This window comes from Camelus dromedarius, chromosome 7, assembly GCF_036321535.1.
Source record: "Camelus dromedarius isolate mCamDro1 chromosome 7, mCamDro1.pat, whole genome shotgun sequence".
Taxonomy (NCBI): domain Eukaryota; kingdom Metazoa; phylum Chordata; class Mammalia; order Artiodactyla; family Camelidae; genus Camelus; species Camelus dromedarius.
Window position 1 is genome coordinate 54,506,724 of NC_087442.1, and position 27,400 is coordinate 54,534,123.

Here is a 27,400-nt window from a genome sequence, read left to right on the forward strand (position 1 = left end):
GCTCCCTTTACCCTAGATTACCTATCCAAGGAGGAGGAGGGGGCTATGATCCTGCCATTTTGGTAAAAAAAAAAAACAGGCATTGTAAAGAACACAAACCATGACTCATTTCTTCAGATCCTCTTAGCTCAATTCAGTTCAAATATTTACTAAGCACCTGCTATATTCCACATGAGGCGAGAGATGCTGCCAATACAAAACTGAATCAAGGTGCCCACCTTGCCCTTCCTTAACTGGGAGGAGACAGACATAGCAAAGGACAATACCATCTAGTAGGTACTCTCAGACCTCCCTCACAACCCCCAATCACTGCTCCCCACACACAAACAACTCTTTTTCCCCATAGAAATTCAAGCAGAAAAAAGTACATAAAGCTTTGATAATATGTGGACAATGCAATGACTGTCTCTAACTCATCTTCCTCATCCCATATATATTTTCTAAAAATGTCCCATCCTCTCAAAATTTTTCCAACCCAACTTCCAACTGTGGACTGGAAGTTAAAAAAGATTCTTGATTCTTGAAATCCTTGGAGATGAACATTAGACATACAATTTAAAATTATCTAGTTCATTCAATATTTGCTTTTGAAATATTTAAAACTCCTAAAAAAAGGACACTTTTCCCCCACAAAATCACCAAAATCCAAAATCCACCATCTCATCTTTTATCCATGGATTTTTATATGACTCTGTATTCCAACACTTTCTAATGCACGTTCTTCATAACACCAGTCCAGGGGAAACTTAGGGAAAGAGAGGTGGTTGTTGAGGAGAGGGTTCTGTGGTCAAGTAAACATGGAAATGTTTACATACTACTCATCTCTCAGAGATTCATCAGATACACTAAGAAAAAGTTTGAGAAGTCTTGCAGTACAGAAATGCAATTAATTTTACTTAACTCTGCAATTCCCTGAATTACTTGGTCAAAACACTCTTTGATCTTAAGACATATTCTGAGAAATTAGTATTTCATGGAACACATTTAGGAAATGCTATTGTGAATTGATACCTTTGGAGTTGCTTGGCTGGGAGTGGAAGACTTCCATTCTCCAGATCTAAGATCTTAGAATTCACTCATTTCTTCAGCAAATATTTATTGAGCATCTACTATCTGCTATACAATTAATTTCCACTTGTTAGTTTAAGTCTAATCCAAACTTCAGAAATCAATCAGGCCCCTAATCACGTGAAATGTAAAGAAACTCCAGAGAACTCTGGAGTGAGCATCAAATCCATTTTGTTATTAGCCCTTTTACCATGATATTCCCCTTCCAGTAACTGGTCAGTCACATTCCTTGTACATACCCCAACCTCAGCTCTGCAGCCAGTTGTTGGGTTTCCATGCTGTCCCAAACATATCTGAGTGTCTCCTTTGGCTTCCTGTCCCATTCCTTCTGGACTGAGTCCTACTTATGACCACCATTGCATCCAGGTAGTTAATTAGAAGCAGGTCTCTGATGAGAACTGCTCACATCTGGCTCCTTGAAACCTCCTGTCAAGCACCGACAGCCTGGTCCCCATGTCATACTGCATTTATTTCCTTCAGACCTTCCAAGATTCACAATGTGGCTTCATCTCTGGCTCATGGATCCCAGAGATTTCCAATTTCCTCTGTCGTACATCAACCAAGCCCTAAGTGTGGAAGTTCTCTCCTCCTTTAGAACTGTGCGGCCCTGTGTTGTTTTTCCTCCTTCCTCTCTGAATACCCCTTGGCCACTTCTTTCATGGGTTTTATTTTTAGCAACAGTTTCTTAAACATAGTCAATGCTCAGGCACAGCCCCAGGCTCTGGGTGCTCTTTCTCTGCTCTCTCTCACTGACAGCGCATTTACCCTCAACACCTCAACCACAATAGGAAATATGACCAAATGTTAAAATTTGACTTGTCGTTCTTCAATTTGTGAAGACCAAATGTGAATATTCTGAGTGACGCATTCATAAAGAGCATGCTAGACACTTCAAAATAGCAATATCAAAATACACACTTCCATATATCAATACCTACCCAGCGAAGACAATAATCATAAATACCATTTAAGTTGGTATCGAAATTTAAATCAGCCTTTGTTTTCCATAATTATTTTGGGATACACACATTCCAAAATATCTACTACATCTTTTCTCCAGAAGATGCAAAATGTTTTGATTTCCATTCTGTCTAATATCATTAAACATTCATCCCAAAAGACATTAGAATAAATACTCCTCCTTGTATCATTATTTAACAAATGTCTTAGGCAAATTAAGAGTTAAAATTATGGTCATATATGAAAATGGTAATTCACTGACTAATAGAACAACTGATTGTCTTTTTCAGTAGTAACAACAGATTGTTAAAGTCATAATACCTTTTATTTGAAATGTGTTATACCCCTCAAGTACCTCCAGGTTGTCTATCCTCAGTAGATTCCACTGAGAAATAAGGAATACAAATCAGAATATCCATTCTGTTGTTTACACATTGGGTCTCGAGGAGTTTAAGTGACTTATTCAAGATCACACAGATGAACCCCAGCAGAACCCAAATAAGAAAACTGCTATCTCCTGTTCCACAAGTACAAAATCTTCAAATAGTTTTTTGTAATCACTCCTATGAATAAGCAATATACCTGAAAAAAACAAGACTGTGCCACAGAACATAAATTTTAAAAGCCTGCTGTCCCATTTTATAGGTAAAGAAAGGTGAAATCCAAAAGTGTTATGACTTGACCAAGAGACACAAAAACCACAGCACAACCAGGGTCACAGAAATATGAAAGCCATTGCACAACAAATTTAAACTCTGAAATTTCATTTGTATGGATAATATTAAGATAGATAATGTGATTATATTTTACCCTTTCTAGTGTCTTCATCGGCTTCTGAACACATTTTCTGGTTCATTTTTCATCTCCAATGCTGAAGTTAAATTTGTCCTCCAACACTCTTCAGAGCTAATTTCCTGAGAATAAAATGATGTGAGGTGAGCTACTAAATGAGGTCAACCACTTAATTTTTTGTACTATTTTGAGGTAACTGGGCTAATAGTGGCTTTTTAAAGTCTGTCCTTTATCAACCTCTTTTTTTCCCTTTTTGTAGAACTACTATTGTTAATATACCAGTAACATCTGAAGTGAACATAAGTTCATGTGTGGATATACCCTTCCATCAAAGATAGTCTGATGTTCTCTTTAAAAAACAATACTACACTTTTTAGATGTGATATTGCTTGAGAATAGTCACACTTTGGTATGTGTATGTATATGTGTGTATGTGTGTGTGTGTGTGTGTGTGTGTGTGTGTGTATATCACTATTACATATAGTTCATGTAATTGATGTAAAATATATCTATAAAACATGTTCTTTCCATTGGTTTTCGAACCTTTGCTTGACTTTAATCTCAACGCTTCTTCTGTGGATATGCATACTTACTACTTTGGCTTACTTAAAGCTGGCTTCTGCATTTTTTAACAGCTAACTGAAATATGATACAGATACATGTGAGAAATTTCCAAAGACTTGCAACAGTAATAAATGACTTTTTAAGTTTATAATACATTCATCTCACATGCAGCAGTAATGTAAAATATGGAAATGTGATAGAGAATTGATGAACCAGTTTTCCACTTATATTTTGACACATAAATAGATACCTGATTTTAATGTAGACTTACTCTGTAGCTTTTTAAAAGTTAGAAAATCAAACATATATATGACTTTGAAGTAATAAAAAGAATGGAGCCAAACCTATACTCTAGTGCTAAATCTGTTAACCTGGCTAAGTCACTTCCATCTGAGCCTCAATTTCTTTAGTATCCATCAAGTTCGCCAATGACTAAATATGATAGCAAATCTCAGATTTCCTAGCACAAGACATGAAAAATAATAGATACCTTTAGTTTTCTTTCTTACTATATCATTGCTTTTATACTTCTCCAAGTAGAATCATATTTATTCAGCTACCTTAAATTTTAAATGCATGTAATGATATTTCTACTTTGTTCCAGTGCAAATGGCTTCAGTTCCAAGGGCTCTGAACACATGGCTTCAGTTCCAAGGAAAAAGAAACATTTTTTGTTTGTTGTTTTTGCGATTGGTCCAAAGAGAAAACATTTTGGTCTGTCATCTTCCTGAATTCTATCTCACTGTGTTCATGATCTTTTTCATATTTGTCTAAAAATGGAGTGTTTTTGTTCATTTTAATTTACCCTCTATATTTCAAAACTCAATATTCAATAGTATGACACCAAATGTTTCTTCCAGTAATTCCGCTCTTTTGAAAGTTGCAACACAAAACAGATCACAAGCATCACTGTCAAGAAAAACTAAAGTGTTTATACCTGACCTCATCCTAAAACTCTACGAGTAAATGGAAATCATAGTTCTCACTGACAGTTACTGTTTCTTCCCCTAGTAATTAACATCCTTCTTTGAAAATCTTGCCTGGAGCTTGTACCGTTAGAACAAGTAATCAGAAATGACAGTCCACCTGGAACAAGGCATTCCAGGATTTAGAGCTTTGTGATGAACCACACCCTCTCTTTGGGGCCCACAGACCTGCCAGGCTTGGCTGTGGCACTTTTCTGGTTTCATTTCCAGGACATGTAATCCAATCACATCATGGAACACAGGTCACTTCTACTTAACCTGGAGTATTTCACTCAACAGTAATTGTTAATTTCTATAACAATGTAATTCTGCATTTTTCAAATTCTATTTTGTAATCTAATAGTAAGTCTTGAAATCAAATTAATGTGTTTTATTTTAAAAGGTGAAAGGGGAATAGAATAATACAGGATGGACTGAAGGAAAATAGACTGAAATAGAAATTATCAGAGAGCATCATATGTAATGGACAAATATTAAAGTATTATTCTGTGAAACTTTTTTTTTTTCTTTATGTGTGTGTGTGCATGCATGTGTGCATATGCTTCAGTGGTAATGTAAGAGGTGTTTCTTATATTTCTTATTGTAGACCATGGTAAAAAAAAAAGTCTTTGAAAGTCCCTGAACTGGTGTAATGGACACACAGATCAGCCACCCATATTTCACTTCAAGGAATGGCTTATTGCCCAGCTGCTGAATATGCTGTCATCAGACACCTTCAGCTATCAGTCCCTTCAGGGTTTGCCTCTGCTGCAGAGAGCCACCTCCCACCTTAGATAAGATCTCGCCCTTCTCAGGGGGTCTCACATCCAACAATAGACATGGGGAAAAGGACCAGACTATTGGGTTCCAAACCAAGACAATCCTGAAGGACGTTATAATTTCATACCTCCCCTTAGGATAAGTCAAGACTATTCAGATCCACATAGCAGTGCAATCTCTCCCTCTGCCCAGTCCTGTTTCCTTCCTCTCTCTTCTGCAGGTGTTGATCCCAAGACACTCCCTAATAAATACCCAACTACACACCAAACTCCACTCCAGCATCTGCCACCCAGAGAACTCGACCTGTGATTTCTAGTTGATGGGGTAACAAGTTTTGTGGGCCAGGTCACCTAAGGCCAGGTGTATAAGAAGTAAAATACAGTGTTTAATTTCTCAATGGAACTGCAAATGCAAAGACTAACAGAACCATACTCTGTTTACCCTAATGGCTACTGATGCATTTCATTAAAATAAGAACATCCATTTATTAACAATGGTTAGATCATTACCATATCTTCCTTCACCTGCCCAGCTGCCCTATCTCAAATGAAACAGGCTCAAGCGGCTGGGAACTGTGAGCTTCATTTCTTCTGCCAGCTCTACTGGCATTCATTCCATCTTAGCAGCTCTTTGGTTATTCTCGCTATCTTTTGTCTTACAAATACGCCTACATCAATGACAATGACAACAATGATAACGACAAAACCAAGAATGTCATCTAAATGAGGGGTGAGGGGGCAACGGGGAAAAGAGGGTGTTAGTAGTGAACCATGCAAGTTACTTATGTTAAGTATTATCCTAGGAGGAATGTTCAGGAAGTTGTTTAATAACTGGACTGGGTTTTCTACAGCAATCAAAATTCTTATAGCAGATGAAATATTTTCATAGAAGGTTGGTTTGTATTCTAGAACGTAAATATTGGCAACAGAGCCGGACTCAATTATTCTTACAGACTAATTTGGTCAGAGCAGTAAAAATAAATAAATAAAAGAATCCATTGGTTTGGGGGTTTTCTTAATTTATTTATTTTTAAGTTAAAATATCTGTATTTGCTCAGTTATCTTGCTGTCACAAGGGATACTTCCAACATCTTGCTCCAACTCTGAGACCTCCTATTTGTTTCCTTCTTCAAATATTGTTTGACGTGTGTCCTCTAGATGCGAACCCATGGTGGCAGGTGGGTCAAACGTAAAGGGGGAACTTATTTTTCACCAAAGAGGGAGAAAGTCAAAGAAGTTTTAAGTAGAAAAGTTCCCCAAGTAAGGACATTAGCAAAGAGCATGTAAAACTTGATAAAAATATGCATTTAGCTCTTAATATTTTGGTCAAATATAATTAATGCATAAATTCCAGCAAAGATAGGCATTCACACATTTCTTTCCATTTCATTTCCAAGAGAAAACGATGGTGATCTACTGCAGTCCTTTGTTTTAAGTAAGGAAAGTTAGATAAACAGAAGGACTAATAAGCAGCAGTGAATCTGCTGTGCTTTCACTAAAATGAGGTTTATTTTCTTCCATTCCAGGAAGACGCTCAGAGAGGCGATGGAACATCAGGTAGGTCTGAATAAGGGGAACTAGAGTAATAAGCTTCAGCCTCAGCTCCCAGCCACGATATAAATGAATTAGAGGAAACAGCTGTTGCCTAGGGTCTCTCAAGAGAGTGATGCAGAGACTCCGTGCGACCTGGCGTTCACAGTGTCTCGATGGTCAGCTGGATTCTTTGTTTCTCATGCATTTCCTATGCTGGGAATGTTCCCCTAGCTTTTCGGTCCCCTCCCAAACCTGTCACTCCACTTCGGAAGTGCAGCAACTGTGTCTGCCTGAAGTGGCAACAACAAAACAGAGCCCTCATCTTCTTTTTCTTTCACACTATAAATCAAGCTGTTATCCACAATAAAATGACAGAAGAGGCCCAGAGACAGATTGGGGGTTGAAGGAAGGCCCCTCAAAGATTCGCTTACAAATGGAGCTGTAAACTGATGTGCAAGGGCTAGACAGCCTCCAGGAGGTGAGTTCTCATTAGAAACTGGGTCCTGTGCATCTGCACTCACTCCCAAGGAGAAAGAAGCGAGAATTTCAGCAGGACTGGACTGAAGCTGTCCATATTCATACCCGTCACATGTCCCTGTCATAGCCAGAGGAATCACACTGTTCAGATGAAGGACGATGAGTAATATCTGTTCTGTTGGAAAGTCTGACCTCTAGATCAGACATACAATGTCAGGCTTTCCTCAGAGAGACTTTTATCTTAAGACCTTTCTGTTTACTTGAGGACTCAGATGCAAAAAAATTAACCCAGAAGACTGAAGATTATCTATTTCTGCAGCTAGATACCTACAGTAAGAATAGATACAGTGTTTTCACAATGTCATTTAGTTACACTGATGACAAGTAAATTTCAAGGGGTGGTAGGCTATTGCTACTACCTCTTTCAAAGTATACATTATGTCACTCTACTTGCCAAGAGAGAAATGTCTAGGACTCTCTTAGGTGGTAAACCTGTGGATACTCAAATACCCAAAAGTAAATATGTAAAGCATGAGACACTCTAAGCAAGAAAACAACTTAAATAATTCAGTCATGTTAACTCTAATCATACTATCTGACATAAATTATGATGTCCTATTAGTGAATAATGAACCATTCATACACTGGCAGCTATGAAAAAAGCATTCTTAGACCCAGGTAAATATATAAATAACAAGTATTTTCTACCATGAGTTAAATTTGAGACAATTTAGCACTGGTACTAGTACAGAGTTATTATTCTGGCTTTTGGTCACTTTATACTCTTTTTACATTATATCTAGATTCCACCCCTCAGTCTTTCATTGGTTTTCTTTAAGTGGTTTCCAAACAGTTTAAATTAACCAACTTCTCCCAGAAAGAAGAGCTTAATCCTTCTCTAATTATATGACCTGATTGTGAATTGTGAAAATAAATGATGTTAATTAGTAGGACAGACTGGGAATCAAAGAGGCAGAAGAAAATGCTTTTTTTTTTTTCCCTCTTTTACCCTTTAACCTCCATTAGTCACTTTCCAGTGAATAGATTCTCTCTCAAACGAATTTTCAAGGCATGTAATTTCTTACTTTTCCACTTCTCCGAATAGTAAGCATAATGCAGGCTCAGTCATGTTTTTTTAAACATAAATAAATACATAAACCTCAATAATATGATAGCTTTCTTTGTTTACAAAGAATAACAACATTATATAGCTCAGGAAAAATATCATGAAAGAGAGTGTATTTGTTTTCTATTAGTGCATTAACAAATTACCCTAAATCTTAACTCAAAACAACAAGCCTTTACTATCTCACAATTTTCCAAGGGTCAGTGGGAGTGTCATACTTTAGTGGTTCCTACTCAGGGTTCTCTTAGGAGGTTGCAGTCATAACCTAGATCCTGGGTTTCAGTCATTTCAAGGCCCCACTGGGGCTGAAGGATCCGTTTCCAAGGGGCTCTTCCACATGGCTATTGTTAGGAGGCCTCAGGTCCATACCACATGGACCTCTCCATAGGGCTATTCGAGTGTTCTCACGTCATGCAAAAAAATTTCCCCTAGAGTGAGCGTACAGAAGACGGTGGTACGTTATGGACTAGTCCTCAAAGTCACATACCATCATTTGTGCAACATTCTCTTTGTCAGGAGCAAGTCAGTTAGTCCAACACACATTCAGGGGGAGGACTCTTAGGTCCAACCTTTTGAATTGGTGGACAAATATTCAAAACATCAGAGGAGACTCCTATGTGAGGGCCCGCTATCTCGGTAATCTACTATATAGTATCTGGAATCTCTATCCAAAAATAATCACCCCTGAAAAAGGCAGGTTCATTATTCAACCATGAAAAAGAAGGAAATCCAGCAATGTGCAACAATATGGTGAACACTGAAGACATTATGGTAAGTGTAACAAGCCATTCACAGAAGGACAACCACTGCATGATTCCACTTATATTAGCAGTATAAATGGAATAGTCGAACTTGTAGACACAGAAAGCAGACTGGTGGTTGCCAGGGCCTGGGGTGAGGGGGAAATGGGGAACAGCTGATCAAAGGGCATAAAGTTTCAGTTAAGCACGATGAGTAATTTCTAGAGATCTGCTGTCCAATATGGTACTTCTAGTTAGCAATAGTGCTTTGTACACTTAAAAATAGGAGAGTAGATCTCACGTGATATGCTCTTACCCACAATAAAAATTTAATTAATTTAAAAGAAAACTTGGATAATTCACAATAAGAAATTACTCTAGTTGATTTCCCTACTGTTAAATATAGCTACTGGTGACTTGTTACATACGCTAGCATTTTTAGAGGATTACATTTTTGAAAATTTTTTAAGCTGTTAACTTGACCTACCAATTATGAACTTAGTAGAAAGATTTTCTAGTGAAAACTCCCTTATACAGTCAATTTTACAATGTAAATGTATTGGTTGCCTATTGCTGCTATAACAAAGTATCACAAACTGAACAGCTTAAAACAACAATTATTATTTTATAGTTGTAGAAGTCAGAAGGACAAAGTAAGTACACAGGGTTATAGTTCTTCTGGAATCTCTAGGAAATAATCTGTCTCTTTGCTTTTTCTGGCTTCTAGAAGCCACCTACCTTCCGTGGCTTGTGACCCCTACTCTTCTATCCTCAAAGCATCTTCTCTCTTTGTGACCTCCTGCCTCCCACTTATAAGGATCCTCTGATTATATTTGGCCCAACCAGATAACCCAGAATAATTTCTTTATTTCAAGATCCTTAACTTAATCACATCCACATCTGCAAAGTTCCCTTTTCCCTGCCAGATATCATATTCACAGATTCTAAGAATTAGGACATGGACAACATTGGGAGGCCATCATTGCGTGTACCACAACTGATGTGGGGAGAATGTCGGAGTTCAGTTAAATTGTGGGAAATACCCTGACAGACTTAGTTAATACCAAATGAAAAAGACTACTTTGACCTATCTGTGAACATATAACTAGTAACGAAAATGATCGCCTTTATGTACAGAGATCACATTTGGCCTTCTTTTCCAAAAATCAAGCCTTACGAGACTGGCAAATCACTTTTGCTTTCAATACTGGCTTATGGTTGACATCTTGGGTAAACTAGAAGCCAGAAATATGCACAGGTAATACTCTCAAAATATCAGTTTCTTTTTACCAGTGGCTCCAATCCCATGCTCTTTTCTCAACCACCCCATAAATGATGAAGAAATAAAAACTGCATTGAGAAATCTTCATTTTGAAACATGAACTTTGCCAATGAAACTCTCAGCAATTTCTTTTGAGGCTGGAAAACAGCTTTACACACACACAGAATTGTAGGACCTAGGGTGTAATGGGACCTAGGAAATTTTAAATAATACAGTTCTTCTCCACCCTCAATGCCCACCCCATGCCCCTCATTTTTTATATGAAGATGCTAAGGACCGGAGAGATTGGTACACTATTAACCCCTTAGTAAAGCTAGTAAGTGACAGAGCTTGTCCGAGAGGCCAGGCCTTCAGACCTCTGATCTGGCCTATTTTTACTTTATCACATACCCATCACATGTCCAGGTTTATTCATTGCTTAAAAAAACAGTGCAACGTGTGTGAAGGCTGTGCATGGCATAGGGTGATGGTAAGAATGGCTGTCATGTAATGAGAACTCAACACGTGCTGGCTTCTATAACAGACACCTTTAAATATGTTATCTACCCATATTTTATCTCAATGAGATAGGAAGTATTGCCCCTGTTTCTAAAATGGAAAATGAGATAGCAGATTTTTAGAAAGGTAAAAAAACCTGAACAAAGCAAGAATGCTGGCGTGTGGCTTGGGCCTCTTTCCACAACAAAGCTCACAAACATATTCTCACTACATCTCTGAAGAGAGAATAAAGAACTACGCAAGTTAAATATGCAGTTTCAAAATGTCTACAATATAACATTCTGAGAAGAAATTTCTAGCAATTTCATGCATTAAAAATTACAAAACCAGTGTTAATAGATTCATTTGTTCATTAAACACTCATTGACTATTATTATGTACCAGGTGCTATCTATATGTGAAAAAGATAAATTAGGTGCCACTCTTATTTAATAAATAAATCATAAGATTGTCGGTAGAGAAGTATCACATTTTTAAAGAATCATTATTTCAGCAGGGTAGGAAGGGGACAAAAGTTGTAGAGAAAAGACCTCTCAGTAAGGTGACATCTGAAAGCAATTTGAATGATGTGAAGGGGACAGACATGAGATGTCTTTGGAAAAGAGTGAGCCGGGCAGGAGGTAAGGCACTGCAAAGATCCAGATACAGGCAAACCTTGACCTGCTTAAGGCAGCAAGAAACCAAGGGCACGCTAAAGCCCAGCGGTCGAGGGTAAGATATTAGTCAATGTCTTGTCCAAGTATGGTCTCCCAGATCATTGCAAATACTTTAGCTTTTATCCTGAATATCATGGGAAGCCTTTCGAAAGCATTGATAAGGAGACTAAAATGACTTGATTTACATTATAAATAGACTAAAACTTGCATATGAAGAACACATTGTAGGTGGGCAAATACGGAAGTAGGAAGTAGGGTGACCGGTTAGGTAGGTTCTGCAATAGTCCAGTCCAGGTGAGAAACTGCAGTGCCTGAAGTGAGCTGATAATGTTGGAATGTGTGGCAATCAGAACATAGTTTAAAGGTAGAGTCAAAACACTAGCTCCTGGGTTGGATTAGAAAGAAAAAAAAAGATTTTTTTTTTTACATATCCTATTTTACATATATTAATTTCAGAAGTCAATTGGATGCCAAAGTAGAAGTAAGGAGTAAACAAATATACTCAGTAGTCTGGGACTCAAAAGAAAGGTCAGATAAGGAGATCAGACAAAGGATTTATCGGCATTAAATGTCATTTAAAGCCATGAGATTGGAAGAGCTCACCTAGGAAGAACACCTGGGGAAGAGAAAACACTCCAGTATGTAGAGGTTGGGGAAAGCAAGATGGGCAGTGAAAAAGATCACAAAGAGTAACCAGTGGATTCGAAGAAAATGACAGGATTCTAACACCTTGTAAGGCAAGTAAAGAAAATATGAATAAGCATAAAGCGGATTTTCCTTTTGTAGAAAGTCACATGGGACACAGTAGAAAGACTAAGGAGTTAGGCAAAGTTGGGAGACAGACACAGAAGGGGTGTTACGATATCAGTGACCTGGCTGGCATGGACTTCTGGGCATATCCAAGGTAATCTAGACTGTTTTAGTTGGAACTGATTAGTTAAATTTATGAAAAGATATTACTCAATTTCTGAACAAAATTGAATTGTGTTAAGTATTGATTATTATCATAAAAATTCCAATTTTTAGAATGCTGAGGAATTATAGTTTTCTAATTAACTAACCTTTTTGAGTAGCTGCCAACTAGGGTTTCAACTTTCAAATTATTCTCAAATATATCCATAACTTGGTATTCAAGGCGCTTCAGTGTTTTAAAATGAACATGAGCTAACACTCTTTCTGAATGTTATTCTCATGTTGAATAATCTTAGACAGCAATTACATTGTGGACCACCTTCACATTTAGATACAGGGAAAATCAGATTAAAATTAATGTCTAGGAAAGCCCTTAGACAGAGAAAAAAGAATTAAGCCAGCTATATTAGAATAAATTCTGGTGCTCAGAAAAGGGAAGAAAATTCCAACATGACCCCTTTGTCTCGATGACCCCAAATGGCTGACAGATTGGTTTGTGAAGATCCTTTAGCATTAGCTGGTACTGCTTAATCTGATGAAATGGTTTGATAGAGGTACAGATGCCGTTCCCTGCCATAGCCCTAAGGAGTTGCTCTGAGGTTCAGAAACTAGACTAAATATGAGGTGACAAAAAGAAGTACCAGGGCAGTTTTACATCCCTTATCCTTCCTTTTAGGAATTTTTTATTCTTAACTTTCCCCTATTTTTATCTATAAACAAGTAAGTAAGTAACACATAAAATTTTAAAAGAATATAGGGAATATCAATCTTTGCTTTATATCAGATATCCTTACATTTTCTTAGACTTTAAAGTCTAGTATAAGAATATTTTCAAAATATTTTCTAGTTATGCATATAGCACAGCAGCACCTGGGCTACTAGTCAAACTCTTAAAATAAGAATCTCTCTTTTCCTATATAAAAGGAATTTACACAAGAACAGGTATTATTCAAACTATTTAAAAATACTATTTAAAATAACAGTAAATGCTAGCAAACTGAATTCAGCTGTACATTATAAGGATCATTCAGCATGACCAGTAAATGATTCAGGAAAGTTGCAGGATAAAAAATTAACATATAAAAAATTAGTAGTGTTTCTCTGCACTAACAAAATATTTTCTGAAAAAGACATAAAGAAATTGATATGATTTACAATAGCATCAAAAGCAGTAAAATATTTACAAATAAATTTAACTAAGAAGGTGAAAGATCTCTACTCTGCAAACTACAAGGCATTGATGAAAGAAATCGAAGAAGACACAAATAGATGAAAAGGTAGCCCATGTTCATGGACTGGAAGAATTAATACTGTTAAAATAGCAAAATTACCAACAGCCATCTATAAATTCAACACAATCTCCATGAGGATTCAATGGCATCTTTTACAGAAGTATTAATTAAAACAAACAAACAAACAAAAAGAGCCTCCTAAAATTTTTATATGGAACAACAGAAGACCCAGAGTAACTAAAGAAATCCTGAGAAAACAGTCAAAGCTGAAGGCATCAAACTTCCTGATTTCAAGCTATACTGTAAAGCTAGATTTAAAACATTATGGTAGTGGCATAAAAACAAATAGGCCAACAGAACAGAATGAAGAGGGCAAAAGTAAACCCAAGCATACACAGTCAACAAGTACATGACAAGGAAGCCAAGAATACTCAATGGAAAAAAAGACATTCTCTTCAACAAATGGTGCTGGGATAATTGTATAGTCACATGTAAAAGAATGAAACTGAATCCATCTTACACCACTCACAAAAATTAACTTGAAATGGTTTAAAGACTGAAATGTAACACCTGAAACCATGAAACTCCCAGAAGAAAACATAGTAATAAAGCTCCTTGACATGGGTCTTGGTAATGAATTTTGATACCATATTTAAAACACAAGTAACAAAATTAAAAATAAACAAATGGCACTACACCAAACTGAAAAGCTTCTTTCTGCACAGCAAAAGAAACAATAAACAAAATGGAAAGACAACCTAAAGAATGGGAAAAAATATTTACAAACTATACATCTTATAATGGGTTAATATCCAAAATATGTAAAGAACTCATTCAACTCAATAGCAAAAAAAGAACAAACAACAAAAACAAAACAACCCAATTGAAAAATGAGCAAAGGTCCTGAACAGACATTTCTCCAAATAAGATATATGAAAAACCAACAGGTACATGCAAAGATGCTCAACATCACCATTCATTAGGGAAATGAAAATTAAAAACCACAATGAGAGCAGGGAGGATATAGCTTAAGTGGTAGAGGGCATGCTTAACATGCAGAAGGTCCTGAGTTCAATCCTCAGTACCTCCTCTAAAAATAAATAAATAAATAACCTAATTATCCCCCCCAAAAAAATAAAATTAAAATTAAGAAAAAAACACAATGAGATGTTATCTCATGCCTGTTGGAATGGCCATCACTAAAAAGACAAGAAATAATAAATGCTGGTGAGGATATGGAGAAAAGGGAACCCATGTACACTGTTGGTGAGATTGTAAATCAGTATAGCCACTATGGAAATCAGTGTGTAGGAGCCTCAAAAAATTAAAAAACAGAATGTCAGATGATTTAGCAATTCCAGTTCTGGGAATATATCAAAAGGACATGAAAACACTAACTCAAAAGGTATCTGCACCCCTATATTCATAGCAGCATTATTTACAATAGCCAACACATGGAAACAACCCGTGTCCATCACTAGATAAATGGATAAAGAAGATGTAGTGTATGCATACAATGGAATACTAGTCAGCCATGAAAAAAACCAAGGAAATCCTACCATTATATGACAGCATAGGTGGACCTCAAAGGCATTATGCTAAGAGAATTAAGTCCAACAGAGAAAGACAAATACTGTGTGATCTCACTCATATGTGGGATCTAAAACAAGCTGAACTCACAGAACCAGAGAGTAGAACAGTGGTTGCTGGTGTCAGGAGGAGGGGGAGGTTGGTGAAATGTACAAACTTCCAGTTATAAGATAAGTAAGTACCAGGAGTGTAATGTACAGCATGATGGCTATAGCTAACACCGCTGTATGATACGTGGGAAACTGTTAAGAGAGTTAATCCTAAGAGTTCTCATTACAAGGAGATTTTTTTTTCCCCTCTTTTCTTTCTTTCCTTTTTATTGTATCCTTATGAGAAGCCAGATGTTAGCTGAACCTACTGTGGTAATCATTTTACAATATACATAAATCAAACTATCATGCCTTAAATCTATATGGTGATATATATCAATCATTTCTCAAAAAAACTGGAAAAAATTAAAATAAAGTAACAACAGAAATGCACAGTAGATATCATTGTGTTAAGTATAAAGTATAGTTTTTTCCATATACTTTAAACTAACTATATACAATTATAATCTAAAATGTTAAGGTAATTCTATCAACATGTGAAAAAAATAGTTATCTTCATGTCCTAGAGTTTGGATTCTCTAAAATTTCATAAGCTATATATGTATATATATAATAGTATAATTAATAAGTAAAATAATGGTCAACATATGTATTGTCTAAAAAACAAATTGCTTTTAAAACATTCTTATCTTTTGCATCTCCTTTCAGTAGTGGAACTTGTATACCTACTTACTATTGTCAAATATAGTTTTATTCACTAAAGAAATATGTTTCCTATATCCTGAAAAACAATATGAAACAATTGATATGTTACAACATCTGTTTTCTCATACAAAGAACTTTTTTCTTGTTAATTATTTCAACACCCCTCAGAAATGGATTGTATTTATGACCATCTTTATTTTTTATCCTGATAAATCAAGGTTTAGAAAAGCTGGTCAGTTTGATTATAATAAAAACAAAGATATGAGCTATTCAGCTTTCTTTACTGGGTAATATAGGAATTAAACACTGTGCCCTTGACCTGTTCATTGTTCTCACAGGAGGAGACATAGTCCTCAACTTGCTATGAATAACTCTTGGGACTCACAGATTCCTTTTAAGTGAACAGAGGGCCAGGGATGTGTGGATGATAAACACTTTAAAGGGATTTTGATTCTTCGTGTACCTTTGAAGTTTCGCTCAATTAATTTTGTGTCTGATAAATATAAACCCCATAGGCTCTTATGAGACAGTTACATGATTTTTTTTTTGATAGAGCAATACCTGTACCTGTGTTTTTTCACACTTGCCCATGCCATTCAAGTACCTAATTTACTCATAGCCACTACTTGATTTATTGGAAATAATTAACAATACTTCTTTCCCTGATTTGTTCCAAGTACAGCCTCTTGGCCTACCAAATCCTGCTGAATTAGGTGATGTCTATTTCTATACTTTATCTCTTGGAAAAGTAGCTACTGTGTTCTTGTTTCTTTAATTTACTTGTCCTGATAAAGAGCAATAAAGTTGGCAACAAAATCTAAAGATACAGTTTGGGGCAGAAACAAAGGGAATCATTTTTTTTTTGGCTTCCATTGTCGTTATATAGTGTCAACCATCCTCCTATTTGGGTAGTTGACAAAATTCACTGTACTGCAGCAAATATATGTGTACACAAGTACACAGAATACAAGAAAGAAAGGAAGAAGAAAAAAGAACAGAAAAAGAACAGAAAAAGCCCTATCATTTCCTCAAGACTGGCTTAGAGGCAATTCTATCTCCCAACTCACTCAGGAATCAAAAAGCAGAAAGGACTGTTTTTCACAGACAAAAAGAGGATAAAAGAGGTATATGTTGCAGAAATGAACCAAGGTATTCCTCGATTTCAAAGGACACACAGAAATCCATAATTTTTAGGTTTCTATATAGTTTTGTGTAACAGAATCACAATGACAATGGCTGTAGGAAATTCTAAAGCAGGCCACTTAGGGTTGCTGCATCAACTCAAAGGTCTCATGAGGAAACCGGGCTCTTTTTTCTCTCCTGCTCTGCCTCATTTAAAATGTGCCTCTCATTCTCATAGTCCCAAGATGGCCTCACCTCCTCTAGACACTGTATTTTTGTTTGGACATAAGAAATAAGAAAGCACAAAAATCAAAGAGCAAAAATGAAAATGCCAATCATTTGACTTTCATTTTTATTTTGTTGGCCACAACTGTGTGTCCAACAAACAGACGAGCTGGGGGTGGGGAACACTATTTTAGATTGGGCAAGATGCACCCACTCTCCCAAAAAACATTTGCTAGTAAGAAGAGGAAATGTTTTGAACCCCAATGTTCATAGCAGCACTATATACAATAGGCAAGACATGGAAATAACCTAAATGTCCATCGACAGATGACTGGATAAAGAAGTTTTGGTCTATTTATACAATGGAATACTACTCAGCCATAAAAAAGAATAAAACAATGCCATTTGCAGCAATATAGATGGACCTGGAGATTGTCATTCTAAGTGAAGAACGCCAGAAAGAGAAAGAGAAATACCATATGATAGCACTCATATGAGGAATCTAAAAAAAGGAAAAGAAGCGACTAATAAACTCATCTACAAAACAGAAACAGACTCACAGACATAGTAAACAATCTTATGGTTACTGGTGGGAAAGGGGGTAGGACAGGATAAATTGGGAGTTCAAGATTTATAAATATTAACTACTATATACAAAAATTGATTAAAAAACAAATTTCTTCTGTATAGCACAGGGAACTATATTCAATATCTATAGTAACCTTATGAAACAGAATATGGAAACAAATATATGTATGTATATGTATGAGTGAAATATTATGCTGTACACCACAAATTGACACTTTGTAATTGACTATACTTCAATAAAATTTTTCTTCAAAAAATTGAAAAAAAAGAAGAGGTAATGTTTCAAGATAAAATACTGGACATTTTTTGGATCAGTGGTTGCTTATGGGAGGTGGGGGCAGGTGGACTGGTGAATACATAGAACACAGACAATTTGGGGGGCAGTGAAAATACCCTGTATGATATTTTAATGATGGATATATGTCATTATATTTTTGTCCAAACCCACAGAATGTACAACACCAGAAATGAATCCTAAGATAAACTATCGACCAAGGGTGATTATGTGTCCTTGTAGGTTCATCCTTGGTAAAAAATGTACCATTCTGGTGAATGATAATGATATTGGTGGAGGCTATGCATGTATGGGAGGAGGAGGTATATGGGAAGTCCCTGTACTAGCCTCTCAATTTTATTACAAACCTACTCTAAAAAAATAGGGTCTTAAAAAAATGTTTTAATATACAATTAGAGGGGAAAAAATAGCAGACATCTAGTTAAATTTGAATTCCAGACAAACATAAATAAATTTTTAATAAAAGTAAGCCCCATACAAAATGTGGGACATACTTATACTAAAAAAATTATTCATTGTTTACCTGAAAATCAAATTTAACTAGATATCCTATATTTGTATTTGCTAAATCTGGAAACTCTAAGAAAGGGAAACTAACTATTAGACAGGCAGCTAATATTAACTTGTCATAGAACCTGTAGAAAATTTCTCTATTCCCCCTTACAATGTTTTTTTTTTAACATTTTTTATTGATTTATAATCATTTTACAATGTTGTGTCAAATTCCAGTGTAGAGCACAATTTTTCAATTATACATGAACAGATATCTATTCATTGTCACATTTTTTTTCTCTGTGAGCTACCATAAGATCTTGTATATATTTCCCTGTGCTATACAGTATAATCTTGTTTATCTATTCTACAATTTTGAAATCCCAGTCTATCTCTTCCCACCCCCCACTCCCTTGGCAACCACAAGTTTGTACTCTATGTCTATGAGTCTATTTCTGTTTTCTATTTATGCTTTGTTTGTTTGTTTGTTTGGGGGGGGGGGTTAGAGTCCACATATGAGCAATCTCATATGGTATTTTTCTCTCTCTTTCTGGCTTACTTCACTTAGAATGACATTCTCCAGGAGCATCCATGTTGCTGCAAATGGCATTATGTTGTCAGTTTTTATGGCTGAGTAGTATTCCATTGTATAAATATACCACGTCTTCTTTATCCAGTCATCTGTTGATGGATATTTAGGCTGTTTCCATGTCTTGGCTATTGTAAATAATGCTTCTATGAACATTGGGGTGCACGTGTCATCCTGAAGTAGGGTTCCTTCTGGATGTATGACCAGGAGTGAGATTCCTGGGTCATACAGTAATGTCTTTTGAGGAATCTCCATACTGTTTTCCATAGTGGCTGCACTAAACTGCATTCCCACCAGCAGTGAAGGAGGGTTCCCTTTTCTCCACAACCTCTCCAGCATTTGTCATTTGTGGATTTTTGAATGATGGCCATTCTGACTGGTGTGAGGTGATACCTCACACCATATTTCACAGAACTAGAACAAATCATAATAAAATTTATATGGAACCATCAAAGACCTAGAATTGCCAAAGCATTACTGAAGAGAAAGAAAGAGGCTGGAGGAATAACTCTCCCAGACTTCAGACAATACTATAGAGCTACAGTCATCAAGATAGCATGGTATTAGTACAAAAACAGACATATAGACCAATGGAACAGGATAGAGAGCCCAGAAATGAACCCACAAACTTTTGGTCAACTCATCTTCGACAAAGGAGGCAAGAATATACAATGGAATAAAGACAGTCTCTTCAGCAAATGGTGTTGGGAAAACTGGACAGCAGCATGTAAAACAATGAAGCTAGAACACTCCCTTACACCATACACAAAAATCAACTCAAGATGGATCAAAGACTTAAACATAAAACAAGATACAATAAACCTCCTAGAGGAAAATAAAGGCAAAACATTATCTGACATACATCTCAAAAATTTTCTCCTAGAGAAATAAAAGCAAGAATAAACAATTGGGACCTAATTAAACTTACAAGCTTCTGCACAGCAAAGGAAACCATAAGTAAAACAAAAAGACAACCTATGAAATGGGAAGAAATTTTTGCAAATGAAACCGACAAAGGCCTGATCTCCAGAATATATAAGCAGCTCATATGACTCAATAAGAAAAAAATAAACAACCCAATCCAAAAATGGGCAGAAGACCTAAACAAGCAATTCTCCAAGGAAGACATATAAATGATCAATAGACACATGAAAAAAATGCTCAATATCCCCCTTACAATGTTGATCTATTCTCTCTTCAAAGAATCAAACCTCAGAGATTAAATAGATGGTTTTAGGATCACCAACTATGATGGTTAATTTTATGTGTCAACTGGGTAGGCCAAGAAACCTAGATATTTGGTAAAATACCAGTCTGGATGTTGTTTTCTAGGTATTTTTTAGATGAGATGAACATTTAAATCATTAGACTTACAGTAAAGCAGATTCCTCTCCATAATGTGGCTGGATCTCATCCAATTAGTTGAAGGCCTTAAGAGAACACATTGAGGTCCCTCCAAGCAGAGGGGATTCTGCATCTAGACTGTCTTCAGACTCCAGCTGCAACTTCATCTCTTCCCTGGTCTCCAGATTGCCAGTCTATTTTACAGATGTTGGAGTTGCCAGCCTCTAAAATCCTGTAAGCCAGTTCCTTAAGATAAATCAATCAGATAGACAGACAGAGAGAGAGAGACACACACACACACACACACACACACACACACACACACACACACACATATCCTATTTGTTCTGTTTCTCTGGAGAACTCTGACTGATACACTAAGTCAAAAAATGGAAAGAAATATTTAATTGAAGTTTAAAAGTGTGAGTAAGCCTATAAACCAAATGAAAAATATGTGGGCTGGATTCATGTCCTTTTTTATGTTAAAAATAAAGAGGTGATAATTAGGTAATAACCAGCTACTAACCAATTTTTTTCACTGGATTCAAACCTTTTCTTCAAAACCTCTCTTGCAATGGCAGCTGCTAGTGAATGTAAAGGCACATTTCTTTTTAACCTGCCCTTGTTTGATCATCTAGTCATAGTGCATCCATCAGGATATTTGACTTTGAATAACTGTACATACTTTGATAGCATTTTTACTCCACCAGAATGAGGTCTATAAACTTCACCTAATTAATAATCTACTTGGGAGAGTCAAAATGTCTCAGAGAAGTTCAGTGAAGTTGAGTAAAATCAGAAGCTAAAGTTTTATGGCAATTTTTTAAAATTTATAACTAATGTACACATTTTCTAATATTTTGCTGGACCTTGTGCTTAAAGAAAATACCTTTTTTCTATAAAATACAAATTTCTAACACTAGTAACGTGTTGATTTCCGTTTACCTAAGAATGTGTCTGTAGTGACAGTTTTATCAATATATTTAAGAGACTTCTGGGTGTGACTGGAGGACCTGTCATCCTTTGATAAGGGGGAAAAAAAACATGTTCTAAGTGAAGGCCAAAAACAAACCTCTTTTCATTCACTACCTTAGGTTTACTAAAAAGAGAAAAAAAAATCTGTGAATCTGATTAGTATTACATAGTTTCTCTTAAAATTCAAAACAGAAAATTCAGAATTACCACTATTTTAGATCAAATTTGTGTTCAGAATGAAAAACGTTAAACTATAAGAGAACAGAAAAAATGAAATTTAAAAAATGAAGAAAAATGAGCACACAGTAAGAATTTGAGACTTTTCAATATATTTCCTTTGAAAACAACAATGCAGAAGAAAGCTAGAGTATTCCTTTTTGTTCCTCTTAACAGGTCAAATCCAACTTCTGTTTAAGCCCAAGGCTTAGTGAAAGTTGTGCCTAAAATTTTCATTGGTTTTTTTTCCCCCTCAGGTGACCTGGATCCCTGTTTACTTACAGAAAACTGTCTGCCTTACCCTTCTGCCTGGTGTTTTCCTTCTGCCTGGTGTTTTCCTCCTGGTGTATCAGCACTGCCTTCCCCCTGCCTGACTCATGCTCACGTGATAGAAATAACCTAGAATGGATGTTTCTGTAAAGTTACCGGACACTCTTAAATTGAAACTCAGGATATCCAAGTCAACAGGAGGCACTGATGCATGAGACCTGTAAATCGTTGTCCCCAGCTTCTCACCCTTTGCTCCAAGCTCAAGCCAGCAGACCCTACTCTTCTTTAAACGATTGGGGTAGACATTTACTCATTACAGTAAGGAGAAGAGAAAGGAGGATAGTGACAACAGAGTAAATCTCAAAGAATTGAGTGTTTCCCCAACAGGGAAAGAGCGTCAGGAGAGCCACGCACTAGAACTCAGGGATCCCGAAAGACTGGATCAGGTTTTTTCACCTTGCTGTTAGCTGTGCCAATGTGGGGACTATATGCTGTTTTTCTCCCCTTCCTAATCTTACTGGGAGGGATATGAGCCTTCCTTCCAGACTCTCACCAAATCTTCCACAGCAAAACCTAAACTCTTACTGTCTATTCCAGCCCAGTCTTAAGACATCTCCCTATCCTTCAGTGTTTGCAAAAGGCAGGTTTAAAAAAAAAAAAAAAAAAAAGAATACAGTAAACAGGTGACACTTGGCAGAAAAAGGACTGTCCCTGTAGACACAACATGTGGGATAGATGTCCTCGGTCTGTCAATTAGAAGTTGTGCAACTTTCAGCATATAATTTTTGTGGTGCTGTGGCTTCAAGTGAAAATGGAAAAAGAAGGTTTGATAGAATGAGCAGTTCTAGAGGGGAAAGTGTAGCTCAGGTGGTAGCACATGCCTAGCACACACAAGGTCCTGGGCCTTACACCCAGTACCTCCTCCAAAAATAAATAAATAAGTAAACCGCATTACACCCCCAAATTTTTTTAAACATTAAAAAAATTTTAAACAAATTTTTTAAAAAAGGAATGAGCAGTTCTTAACTAAGCCTCAGTTTACTCATCTTTAAAATGGGATAAAGATTCCTAACTCTAGGGTGAGAAGAGGGTGGTTTTGGGGTGGGAGGAAAGCACTGTTCTGACATTAAGTTATGCAGGTCCGGACAAGCACAGCCTCGCACGGTGTGTCTCAGTGAGCAGGTGATTTCCTTCCCCTTTCCCTCTCTGAGAGACTTCCACGTCGGGGCTGGGAACTGGGACTTCTCCAATGGCCTGTGGATGCCACGACTGACCAGTAACGCAAGATCCCCACCTTCACAGAGCATACATTCTAGGAAGTGTGGGGTCATTTAGAGCAGTCACTGAATAACCTATGGTAAACTGGTTTTCACATGTGTTGGCTGTTTTTTACATTAAAATATCCCCTGAAAAATGTAACTTTAGACTTGTATATTTATCATATGTCAGTCCTTTTCACTTTTGGCAATTTCTTGCAAAGACTGATATAAAACTGCTGAGAGACAGTAAGAATTCAGAAATCCAAATATAGAAAGTAGCAATTACTCTTTTATGTGATAAAATGCTAATCCTTGCACTTTTCATTGTTTTATTTGACAAATTTAGTCTTTAGACTATAATCCCGAGTATACTGGCAAGTCTTTTGGACAAAAACAAACAAAAATCTAAAGGAAGACATCTATTTTTATCTTCCCACTAGGCCATTTCTTGCTTAGCTGTAGTTATCCCAAAATTGGTCAAAGTTTCATTTGAACTGCTGTAAGAGGGAAAAAATAAACTTGTAAAATGGATTTGTAGAATAAACACAAGCAAAATTAATTGATTTTTTATGCAAGTATATTATCACCATTATTTCCAGAACCATCAACCCACCGTGTTCCCAGACTCAACCTGCTGCTGACCCGACATTGCAAAGAGGGCAAGACAGGCTTCCTCCCGCCCCCTGCCCCTGGGGCCACCCATTGTCTGGCAAATGGAACCCTGGAGCCCAGCCAGAGCTGCAGCCTGCGTGTGTGGTTTCATTTTGTTTTGCTTTTAAGGATCACACACATTTTGACCTAAGCTGTAGACAAAAGTTGGGAGGCGTAGTGGAGGATGGGTAGGGGATCTTATTTTATTTAGAAGAGAAAACCCAGAAAAGTGAGCTCTGGATGAAGTTGTCTCATGTTATAAAAAATGAGTTTAGGGAAATGACTAAAATAGAAAAGCAGGGCACAAGAAGAAAAAAAGAAAGGAAAAAGCCTGTCAAAGCTTGATGGAAGACATTCCTAGACATTTCACCAATATTTATCCAACTTTATGCAGAGAAATATTTTTACACATTAAAATTAATAATAATAGATCAGACTGCTTTCCTCCCAGAAGCTACAGAGCAAAGAAGGTTCTTTAGAGTAAGTATGCAAGAGTTTAGGGTTTGTTGTGGTTTTAAGCATTAAAAAATCTGAAAATAAAAAGGAATATAATTTTGCTGAGAATTCTATTCGTAGGCTTTTTAAAGTATGAATGAACAGTTACTTTTAAAATTATATAGGGGTATACGTGTGTATAAAATTGAATCACATCAAAGAATTCATAGAGATGGAAAGTCTAAGAAACTACCTTCCAAAGATGATGTCAGCAGGCAAAGAGGTGGTGCACAGAACTGCTTGTTTTTAAGTAAGCTACCATAAAAGGGTTCAGAAAGGCATAAGGCTGGCTGTCAGGAAATGAGCTTAAGCAAAGGAAATGGGAGATGTCTGGTTCAGGGGGATTTGAGGAAGGCTTTTACTGACGGGTGCTTTTGTTTGCCTTTTCATGCTAAGTAAGGATACATGCTTTGTCTTTCCCATGCACAGAAAAGAAATACCAAAGTGATAAAATAACATCTGAGCCGGTATAAGGCCCCCAACTTTCTCTCTCACAGAAAGCGGTTCCCTCGCAGCCTCCTGCCTAGCAGCCTCCTGCCAGCCTTCCTGGATTGGGGCTGAAATACACGCAGGAAGAGGAGGGTGTTATTAACAACAGGTTGAGCACTGATGCTTTTTGCCAGATGAAAACAAAAGCTGGGGCAACTTTATTCTCTGGCCCAGGAATTTGGAATCAGGACACTGAGACCCAGCCATGTGCCTTCTGTCTCATGTTACCTGCTCTTGAGGCACCGGTTTTGCCAAACTCTGGCAGCTCCCACTGGAATAGCACTTGTTCCAGAACTCTTCTCCCTAGAAAGGGCTCGACCCTCAACTGAACTTCACGAATACATCGCCCACTTCCACCCATCTTCCCCTTCCTACTCACCTACATCAAAACTTACACTGCTCAGGAAAGCTGATCTCAGGTTATTGGTAGAAGGAAACCAATTGAAAATATTCAGTTTAAACTAAACAGTGGTAAGAAGAGTAAAAATGATATAATTTCCCTGGGAAGGTTAAGTCACTTGTAAAGTAAAGAGAACAAATTTTTATTGATGAGACTTCTCTAGACGTATTTTTGGCTAAAGCCTGCCATTACTTTATACTTTGTATAAAAACTGACTATTTTATAATAAAAAAGCCAGCTCTAAGCACACTTAGCCCTTACTGCAAAGAGCACTTAAAATGACATAATGGCTTCAAGGAAGGCCACCTCCCAAAATGTGGAGGGATGAGTGAGGAAAGCTGACCTGAGGAAAGGAGGAGCCTGTGAATAGGCAGAGAGCCGCAACAGATACCAAAGATGATGCAAGGACCACTTATGAAATCATCCACCTGGATACAGAGCTGGCTTGCTCACATGATGAGGATAAGCAGCGAAACACCCTGGAAAGTGAGCAGACTCTACAGTCAGGAAGGGCTGGGTTTGAAGCCTGGACCCCACGACTGACTGTACAGGGAAATCTAGGCACATTAATTCACCATACTGAGATGCAGTTTCCTCGTTTAAAAAATACAGAACTAGAGAATTAGAGGTAATATAATGCATGACATATTTTAGACAGTCAAGATGGCAGTAAGTAAATCGCTGTTCACTACATCCTGGAAGAAGAGCTAAGATCTGAAGCACGGAAGGACTGTGTGAAATAAATGATATTAGAGCCGTAGGTTTCAAGATTTATGATGGAGTAGAAATGGAGATCCAAGGCTCACATTTTCTTTCCTCTTAATATTTTCAATCTAGCAGCTGGTTGGGTAGCTGTCCTACCAGAATTACATTCATTCCTCACCAAAGCTCACGTCTGACTTTATCTACCGCAACATTCCAATTTTTTTTTTTGAAACGTAAGTGTAGATAGAAGTGGGCTATTTATAGCTACCACCCTGGGCTGTAAATCTTGGAGGCAATGTGGGAGCTGGCTTAGTTGCTCAGGGTCCAAGCTGGAGTGTGAAGAGAGTCTAACTAATTAAAAGAGTAGGTTCTAATGACTTACTCTCCCATTTATTTCAGTGTGTGGGACAAATGGGGGGACTAAAGAAAGAGTGGAGCATCAACAAAAGGTTAAAAGATACAGCTGCGGACAAATCACGGGACCTGCTACAACTCTGGAGGAAGAGAAGGCTACAGATTCCCTTTGCTGTTGTAAAAATAACAGTAAACAAAGCAAAAAACAAACTAAGGGGTCCTAATATCTTCATTACAATAGACTCCAGATTTTCCATTAGTTTACAGAAGTGATCAATTCTCTGTTTATAAACTATCATAATGAAGAATAGACACAATCAGACCATAATTAAACTACATTTTATAAAATATTTAGTCCTATCCACGTAAGACAGAGTATCACTTTTTGAGGGTAAAAATATGTCTAAAAGCAGTTTCATCACATTAAGTAGAATAGCACACACTCTACATGATTAAATGTGTTTCTAATCAAAAACACTCAATTTTATTGAATGAATAATTTATTTATTGAATATCAAAAATTCATAATTCCTGGGAACTTATTTTCTAGGGAAAATTTTACAGATATAGACCTTTCTTTGAGAGCAATCTCAGGACTTTTAAAACATCGTTCAGTTGTTCTTACCTAATACCAAGACAAATCTAATAACCAAAGTGAAACTCTGGAGAAAATAAGAGAATTTATTTATTCTCAGAATCTAAACTGAGAATTTAGATTTAAGAGAGAATAAATACGCAAAGAAGAAATGGGAAATTATCAATACTATGATCATAACATTCATTCTCTTAATGACTATTATTGAGTATCTTCAACACATGATGCACTGGGGATATGACCATGGAGGAGACAAGACAGGCTCCCCACCATCAAAGTGAAACATGGGAATCATGGAAAAGAAAGAAATTACAATTGTAATGAATGCCACCAAAAGGAAAAACTGAACCCAAAGAAAGGAGCCCACCCCAAGGAAGTTTTTTGTTTTGTTTTGTTTTGTTTTGTTT

The 27,400-nt window shown here is 36.8% G+C and overlaps 1 long non-coding RNA gene across 1 annotated transcript in view; it reads right to left on the reverse strand.

Annotated features, from left to right (window-relative positions):
* LOC135321691 (uncharacterized) overlaps positions 1–22,257 on the reverse strand; it is a 173,086-nt gene extending 150,829 nt beyond the window's left edge. The window contains exons 1-3 of the long non-coding RNA XR_010381670.1: positions 22,077–22,257; positions 20,615–20,816; positions 2,839–2,942 (exon numbers count right to left, since the gene is read on the reverse strand). This is a non-coding gene — a long non-coding RNA (uncharacterized LOC135321691). The remainder of the gene's footprint in view (positions 1–2,838; positions 2,943–20,614; positions 20,817–22,076) is intronic.
* Between the last annotated feature and the right edge of the window lie 5,143 nt (positions 22,258–27,400).